Genomic DNA, 9,555 nt, shown 5'->3' with positions numbered 1-9,555 from the left:
GCCGAAGGTCTTAACATCCTCGCCAAACGTGCAATCGTAAATGACCAACTCCGTGGTATTTGCGTCGGTCACGATAAGATCGTGGTATCCCATCTCCAATATGCGGATGACACAATCTTTTTTGGTGAATGGAGCAAACGTAATACAAAAAATGTCTCTAAATTATTAAAATGTTTTGAAAATATCTCCGGTCTAAAAGTTAATCTTAAAAAAAGTAATCTATACGGAATTGGGGTTCCAATGAACGAGGTCGAAGAAATGGCCAACTTCATTGAGTGCTCGGCAGGCACCACCCCCTTCACCTACCTCGGGCTACCTATAGGCGTCCCCACCACAAAAGCATCCACATGGCAACCTATTCTAGATAAATTCGATAAACGCCTCTCTGATTGGAAAGCTAAAGCCATTTCCTATGGTGGAAGGCTTATCCTAATCAAATCCGTCTTATCAAGTCTTCCTCTATACTACTTCTCCCTGTTTCACGCACCCGTTAAAATAATTAACACACTCGAATCTAAAAGAAGAAATTTTTTTTGGGGTGGATCTAAAACCGAAAACAAAATAAATTGGATAAAATGGGAACAAATCCTATCACCATATGATAAAGGCGGACTGAACATCGGATCCCTATTTTGTAAAAACATTTCACTACTATGTAAATGGTGGTGGCGATTTCTCAATGAAAAAAATGCATTATGGGTAAAAATCATATCGAGCATCTACGGGGCGGGGGGTGGGGTATGTACTAATGATTTTTCTAGGAAAGTTTCAGGTAACACAATTTGGAACGAGATTATTAAAGCAGGAAAAATAGCGGATGACATCGGAAGCAACTTCTCCACCTCCTTCAACAAAAGTATCGGAAACGGAACCAACACCAAATTTTGGCTAACAAGCTGGTGCGGAACTGGAAAATTTTGTAACTTATTTCGAAGACTATTTATGCTCGAAGCAAACAAACATGCTTCGGTATCGGATAGACTCACTTTAATCAACTCCATCACTACCGGCTCATGGAACTGGACACGTGCTCCCACAGGCCGCGTTCTCACTGAATTGACGGAATTAAACTCCCTTGTAGCATCCATCAATCTCTCCGAAAATCCTGACACTTGGAAGTGGAATCTCGATCCATCCGGTATATTCACAACCAAGTCACTATCCCACATTCTCGACAAGCAAAAACTCGCCAACTCCTACACCACACTTGCAACACCTAATAACAAATTCATACCCCTCAAAATCAACATTTTCATATGGCGTGTAATAAATGGAAGAATCCCAACAAGAATCGAACTCGACAAACGTAGCATTGACCTCGACACACTTCTTTGCCCACTTTGTAACTTACATGTAGAGTCCATTGAACATGTACTATTTCACTGTCCAAGAACAACATCGATTTGGAATTCTATCTTACATTGGTGGAACCTCCCCAATAACACCCTAACCAACATAAATGACATTACAACAAATAACCAAAGCTTCGCTTCCACACATACCGGCACCTCAATTTGGCAAGCCACCAAATGGGCCTCTACGTACATAATCTGGAAACACCGAAACGCCAACGTTTTTAGTAAAAAAGAATGGAACGACGCCACCATCCTAGCTGAAATACAATCACAAACCTTCGCATGGATCTCAAAAAGGTCTAAAAAAGAAACAATCGAATGGCACCAATGGATAATTAACCCATCATTCTACATCTCCTCGAACACGCAAAGAATGGGTATTGGCTAACTACGGAATCATCATACCTCCGGAAGCCCACATGATAATAGCTAAAATATTTCGGATCTTGGCCTCCGCTACGCACTTGGCCAAATGGGTGGTTGTGATCGGCTTTGTCATCGCGGTAGCGGTACTGTTGGTTGCTTCCCCCCAGCTTATTCTTTAAGTGCCGCGGTTCGTAGTGGATCCTTGTCCTAAATATTTTTAGCTCTTTATGTAAATCCTACACTTTATGTTTCATTGTATAGTTTTATAGGTCCTTGTAATTGACTCCAATATATATCAATAAAATTACTTTGCTTGCTTTTCAAAAAAAAAAAAGATCTGGCAAGCTTTATGAAGGTGCGTGTGTTATACAATTTGGAAAAAATAGGAATAAAAAAGTCTTCAACAACAAGTGCGGGATGATACGTTCGGTTCTTAATAATATTCAAGTAATATCTTTCGAGTGGATTTCTCGTAGGCATAAACAACTCAAGATTTATTGGTTACATTGGATCTCTAGCCCAAGTTCGCGTCATGTTATCTTGTGTGTTTAGTGGTATGTGACAACTCTTGTAAAATCATTGTTATTAATAAAATGTCACTTGCTTTAAAAAAAAAGGTACTGTTACATGCACACACTAAGGAGCATGGGGAGTTCATGTCAACTGTATGAGTACATAATTCCATAAATTGAGGGACATGAGTAACCATCAGACATTAAAGATGAGAGTCGTACTATTTCAGTATCAGATTGTATTGAACTGGTTGATACCGCTACTTTTACTCAACATTATGCGACTATGTGAGTACAAGATACCGTATTAATATAGTAACTAAAAAAAATTGGCCGTGGTATTATCACCTGTCTTTATAAGCGACAAGTATTTGAATCGTTTAAAACTCTTTCTAAAAAGGAAAAGGCAAAGTTATTCCAAACCTTTTAAAGGTCCATAGTTACTCCTTTTCAACAAATGCTATAAAGCGATATTCTCTATCGTCCGAACGAATAAATACTACGGAGTATTTTTTTTTTTATTATCTAAATTAGATAATTAGAAGATGTATTAATGTAAATGTTTCAAATAAGTTCTAATTTCTAATTAAGTCGGAGCAAATTTATTTACAGTCTGCCGTCTTTGTATAATTTAGGTACCAGTGAACAAATAGATCAAATCGTGAATCTTGATAATTTACAGTTTTCTGTCATTGTTAGTTTGCCAAACATGACGATTAATAGCTATAAGGTTAGTTGTGTAATAACTCACCAATTCGTATCCACATCAACCTCAAATAAGGATTATAGAGTTAGGTAAACGTAACTCTAAAACAATGCAGATTTCAATATCTTTGTTCGTATTGAAAAAATTAATTTTGGTTGGTTTGGTTCTATGGATAGGTACAAAAATGGAGGGAATGGGAAGAATAGAGTGATATGATTTGTGAAGGGTGTTTTAGTGTACAAAAAGAATTGGAATGCAAAGCAAGTGAAGTCATTGATTGGTGTGCCCCAACAAAGCCGCTGTTTGTTAGTGAGTGTGCGGTTCGTAATCAAGCGTGTGCCATGAGCTCCATGTCACGTGTTCACGTTAGCAATTCGTGCGATGTTACGGTTACCACCCTCGAGAGTTAAATAACTTCAATTTTATTTTATTTATTATTTATTATTTGATTATAAAATAAATAAAATAATAGTTTACATATAACTTTGACAAAATTAATCCATTGTTATTGTAGTTTGTATACAATATCATTAGGAAGCCTTAACATTTTGCAAAGATGGTTATTTTGCATAGATGGTACCTGATATTTGGTGAATTTTCGTGCAGTGGCTGCTACCATTGATAACGTCCTTTAATTTTTAAACTTTAACACTTCACATGAGCCACTCATGAGGACAGTTACTTCCATTAAATCCTAATACTCCATATAATAGGCCATTTGAACATGCACATAAACTGTCTCAAACAAAATATGCGAAACTGAATTGTTGATAAACCCTAATTCTAAAGTTTCAAAGTTATTGGAAACAATGGTTACCAGGTTATACATGATGCGAAACGAATTGAACAACTTTGATGTCAATGACATATATGGTAAGATATATAATTAAGGTTATGTATATATGTAGTTTCAGGTAGCAATTTTACATTGATGTTATGAATATTTGTTTTGTTCATTTAGACAATCGTTGTTTGATTTGCAGGTGAATATTCTGGTCTGTTTACCATCAAATTACATCATGGTGGGCATTTCACTTATCCTCCATGCAGGGATTATGTGAATAGTAAGATTACGTATTTTGACTTAGTAGAAGATGATACATTTTCTATAAAAGAGGTTAATAATATGGTGGAGGATCTTGGTTATGATTGCAATAATAGGCTGCAATACCACTTTTGTATACCTGATATCAACTTGGATTATTAATTAGAACCAATTAGGAAGTAAAATCGATGTTAACAATTTAAAGTAGTATGTGGGTTTAAATAAGAAAATAAGTTTGTTTATTGAACATGAACAAACCAATTTGAACGATATTTTGCTCCTTAGTCAGACAAATAACAAAGATGTTGACGATGTGGTGACAACTAGTGTTGAGAATAACATAGATAAAGATCAAAGTGAGGATGATGATGATGTGGTGACAACTGCTGATAATAACATAGATAAAGATCAAAGTGAGGATGATGATAATGTGGTGACAACTGCTGAGAATAACATAGATAAACATAGATAAAGATCAAAGTGAGGATGATGATGATGTGGTGACAACTGCTGAGAATAACATAGATAAAGACCAAAGTGAGAATAACGATGGTGACTTTTATGTTGATGAAGATAATTATCTAGAAGATTTGACAGCAAACCCTTAGGGTGCTATAGTTTGGATTTGACAGCCTGTCATAATTACCTATATGTAGCGACCCGACAAAATCATCATTGACGGCGCCGTCTACTTAGGTCCCATTACATGGTCATAAGTCCTTAAAACAACGTTTGACCAAAAGTATGTCGCATTCATTTCAAAAGTAAAGTTTGTTTCAAAGTTTACAAGAATTGTTCAACCAAAAGTTACGATACAAAGTTATAAGTACAGTGAAACCTTTGCGACACAATTTTAAATAAAGCCAAAAGACGCTCCACGTATGCATGTATACTCGACATCCAATGCAAGTATCAAAATAATGAGCGGAAGCATGTTTCACATATCGTTCAAAGACCTGAGAAAAACATAGAAATCTGTCAACGAAGACGTTGGTGAAATCATAGGTTTAAGTAAATAAGTGAGTAAAAGTAAGTCGAACCACAAGATTTGCAACATTGATAAAGTAGTAGTACATTCTAAAAGTTAATATTCACGAGCACCCAATTATCAAGGCTTAACGTTCCGTCCGTTGATACCCCATTCATAGTGCTAGAACAACACTGTTTCTCGAAAATATATTTCATCCGTAGACGGTAGCGAACCGTCCTAGATGAGGGTTTGTCAAACCCATATGGCCATACAACATAAGTTCACACTTACACTTACACCCTTCAAGCATAACTAATGATAATCGAATTGAGGATTTTCGTTCTAAACTCGTATGTAGAATGTTTGTTTTCATGTACTTGTGTTCACTTAGTTAAAAGAAACGTTATTGTTTTCTCATCCCAAATGTAAGTTCAAAAGAGTAAAAGTGGGACTATGATCTCACCTTGAGTGCAAGAGTGTAGTAGTACTTCAACAAGTAAATGTGCAAAGAACAATGCTAGTCTTGACCTAAACAAATAGGTTGTATCAATAATGGTAAACACGGTTGGTCAAAGATGCTCAATTAGTCCTATGGCTCGTTACGACTCAATTATATAGCATGTGAATCACGTTGTCAAGTTTCATGCAAAATACAAGTATAAAAGCAAATTCAGAACGATTGCATACGTATTTGGTTAAGTTTGACTAAAAGTCAAACTTGGTCAAAGTCAAAGTCAACGAAAAAGTCAACGTGTTCGGGTCGGGTCTCAAACAATTTTTATAAGCTTAGAAATCATATATAAGCATGTTGGCCAAGTTTCATGTCAATCGGAGGTGCGTAGCATAGTTAGAATTCAAATGAAAGTTGAAAAGTGAACAATCATCTGCCCACGCTTTAAGCCGCGCCGCGGCTGGAAGACCCGCGCCGCGGGCTACCACTAGTTTTGAAGGTCGAGAATTTTGATGGTTTCAGACATCTGAGTTAGTGTTAAGCCGCGCCGCAGCTAGAGGAGCCGCGCCGCGGGCTAAAGCATGACAGGATACCTGTGCAGTTTTTAAGTGTAGGCTCGAACCAAACTCCAAACGAACGTAACTTATGAACCGTAAACATTCAAAACACGTATCTTATATCGTTGGAAAGGTAATTTAACAAGGAATACAACTAAACACATTTCATGAATCAAATCCATCATTAACAACAATGAAAACCTCAAAAAATGATCGTTAAATGTTCAAAATCGAAGTTTCAAGTTCACAAAATGCATTTTAAGTTTCGGGAATCCAATTCACACATATGATATGCCGTTTTGAAGGTAATGAAACATGAATTACGAATAAACACTTACAATTAACATTTCATGGCATTCAAGCATCAAAAAGTTCATCTCAAGAACGATCAAACCCTAATCAAGAATCACAAAATCATTAATCATGTTTTTGAAGTTTTACAAATCAACCTACACATCAAAATGAAGCTAGTGATACTAGTAACACAATTAAAACATGAACTTTAACAATTTAACAAATTTAATCTTCCAAAATCAAAGATTAAGCAAACCCATTTTCAAGTGTTCAAACTAGTTACTCAAAACAACAAATCGAATAAACAAAACATATATTCATGTTATACACGAGCCATAGACACTAATTAACACTTTTATAATTCAAAAACATCAAGAACACCAAATCTAGTGATTTTAGAAAGTTACTCAAATGAGATGAAATTGGTATCAAGTTGTAGAGGATGAAGAGAGGATTCCAAATATGTAATTTGTTTTGATGTTTGCTTCTTGATCCGGATTTAGATGATGAATGAATGAATTTGGTAAATGTGTGTGTGTTCTTGCTAGAGAGAAAGAGAGAGAGATGGAGATGATTGAATGGTGGTGATTGGGGTGGACTAGTTGACCTAGTCAACTAGTTTGCCCCGTGTCAACTTTAGTCCCTCGAGTTTAAAAGCGGGTATGTAATTTAACCGAACGAATATTTTAAATATGCGAGAGTAAACGGGAGTTGTTATAATTAAATAACGAAAATATTAAGAACGTTAGCTAATGAAGGATACGAATCTATATACGGAAGATATTATTTAAAATAAAAAGACGGACGTTAAAAATAATTTAACGGAAAAAAATGCGGGATGTTACATTACCCACACCTTAAAAGAAATTTCGTCGCGAAATTTAAGTAGGCGTAGTAGTCGTTGTTTCTTCCTCGAGATTTTGCGTTTCCGAATTCGCGAATAGATGAGGATATTTCTTTTGCATTTGATCTTGTCTTTCCCAAGTAAACTCGGGTCCCCTTTTAGCGTTCCAACGGACCTTGACAATTGGAATTCGGATTTGTTTTAACGTCTTGATGGAGGTGTCTACGATTTCAACCAGTTCCTCCACAAAATGAAGTTTGTCATCAATAGTAAGTTCTTCGAGAGGGATGACGATATCGGGTTCGGCAAGACACTTTTTCAAGTTAGATACATGGAAGGTAGGATGAACGGAGCTCAATTGAGGTGGAAGATCTAAACGATAAGCAACGGTTCCAACACGTTCCAAGATTTCGAAAGGACCAATATACCGTGGATTTAGCTTCCCGCGTTTCCCAAAACGGATTACACCTTTCCATGGTGCAACTTTTAACATTACGCGATCACCGACTTGAAATTCGAGGTCATTGCGTCGTTTGTCTGTATAGCTCTTTTGACGACTACGGGCCGTCCTAAGCCTATCTCGGATTTGAACGATTTTCTCGGTTGTTTCAAGAATGAGTTCGGGTCCGGTGATTTGTGTGTCGCCCACTTCGGCCCAACAAAGAGGTGAACGACATTTTCGGCCGTATAAAACTTCAAATGGTGCGGCGTTGATACTCACGTGATAACTATTGTTGTAAGAGAACTCGGCGAGAGGTAAGTGCTTGTCCCAAGCTTTTCTGAAATCGATAACGCAAGCTCGTAGCATGTCTTCCAAGGTTTGAATTGTACGCTCGCTTTGTCCGTCGGTTTGCGGATGGTATGCGGTGCTCATGTCTAAACGCGTTCCCAACGCTTCTTGTAAAGTACGCCAAAATCTAGAAACAAAACGGCCATCTCGGTCGGAAATAATCGATAGAGGTACACCGTGACGGGCTACGATTTCCTTGATGTAAAGTTGTGCAAGTTTTTCCATCTTGTCGGTTTCTTTCATGGCTAAGAAGTGTGCGGATTTAGTGAGACGGTCAACAATAACCCAAATAGTTTCATAACCGCCCACCTTCTTTGGTAGTTTGGTGATAAAATCCATCGTTATTCTTTCCCACTTCCATTGCGGGATCTTGGGTTGTTGAAGTAGTCCAGACGGTCTTTGGTGTTCGGCTTTGACTTTGGAACATGTCAAACACTTGGAAACATAAGTAGCTACGTCCCTTTTGATGTTCGGCCACCAATATTGTTGTTTAAGGTCGTGGTACATCTTATTGGCACCCGGGTGAATCGAATATCTTGACTTATGGGCTTCGTCTAAAATAAGGTTTCGCAAGTCCCCATAACTAGGTACCCAAATTCTTCCGGCGAAATATCGGAGTCCGGTTTCCTTAACTTCAAATCGAGAGGTGAGGATGTTCAAGCGTTCGAGAGAGATATTTTCATCCTTGAGAGCCTCATCCTGAGCTACACGAATTTGGTTATTGAGATTGGTGTGGATAGTGATGTTCAATGCTCGGACACGAAGAGGCACCGCTCTTTCTTTTTGGCTTAAGGCATCGGCTACTACATTTGCCTTTCCGGGATGGTAACGAAGCTCGCAATCGTAATCGTTTAAGGTTTCAATTCACCTTCGTTGTCTCATGTTTAGTTGCTTTTGATCGACGATGTGTTGGAGGCTTTTATGATCGGTAAAGATAGTACTCTTGGTTCCATAAAGATAGTGTCTCCACATTTTAAGTGCAAAGACAACGGCTCCGAGTTCGAGATTATGGGTCGTATAATTCCGTTCGTGAACTTTTAGTTGTCGCGAGGCATAAGCAATGACTTTCTCTCGTTGCATCAATACACACCCAAAACCATGTTTTGAGGCATCACAATACACAACAAAATCATCGTTGCCCTCAGGGAGGGATAAGATAGGAGCGGTGGTTAGCTTCTTCTTCAAGATTTGAAATGCGGATTCTTGTTCGATTGACCAAATGAATTTCTTTCCCTTGTGAGTCAACGCGGTTAGAGGACGTGCAACTAAAGAGAAATTTTCGATGAATCTACAATAGTATTCGGCGAGACCCAAGAATTGACGAATATGAGTAGGGGTGGTAGGAGTCTCCCATTTACTAATGGCTTCGATTTTCGATGGATCGACTTTAATACCTTGGTCACTTACAACATGACCAAGAAATTGAACTTCCTTCAACCAAAATTCACACTTGGAGAATTTGGCATAGAGTCGTTCTTGTCTAAGAAGTTCTAGCACAAGTCGGAGATGTTGTTCGTGTTCCTCTTCGCTTTTGGAATAGATTAAGATGTCATCTATGAATACAATAACGAATCTGTCGAGATACGATTTGCACACGCGGTTCATGAGATCCATGAACACCGCCGGTGCGTTAGTGAGACCAAATGGCATGACAAGAAATTCGTA

Source organism: Rutidosis leptorrhynchoides, chromosome 9 (genome assembly GCF_046630445.1).
Source record: "Rutidosis leptorrhynchoides isolate AG116_Rl617_1_P2 chromosome 9, CSIRO_AGI_Rlap_v1, whole genome shotgun sequence".
Classification (NCBI taxonomy): Eukaryota; Viridiplantae; Streptophyta; class Magnoliopsida; order Asterales; family Asteraceae; genus Rutidosis; species Rutidosis leptorrhynchoides.
The sequence above is the reverse complement of the archived record's forward strand: the minus strand, read 5'-3'. Positions refer to the sequence as shown.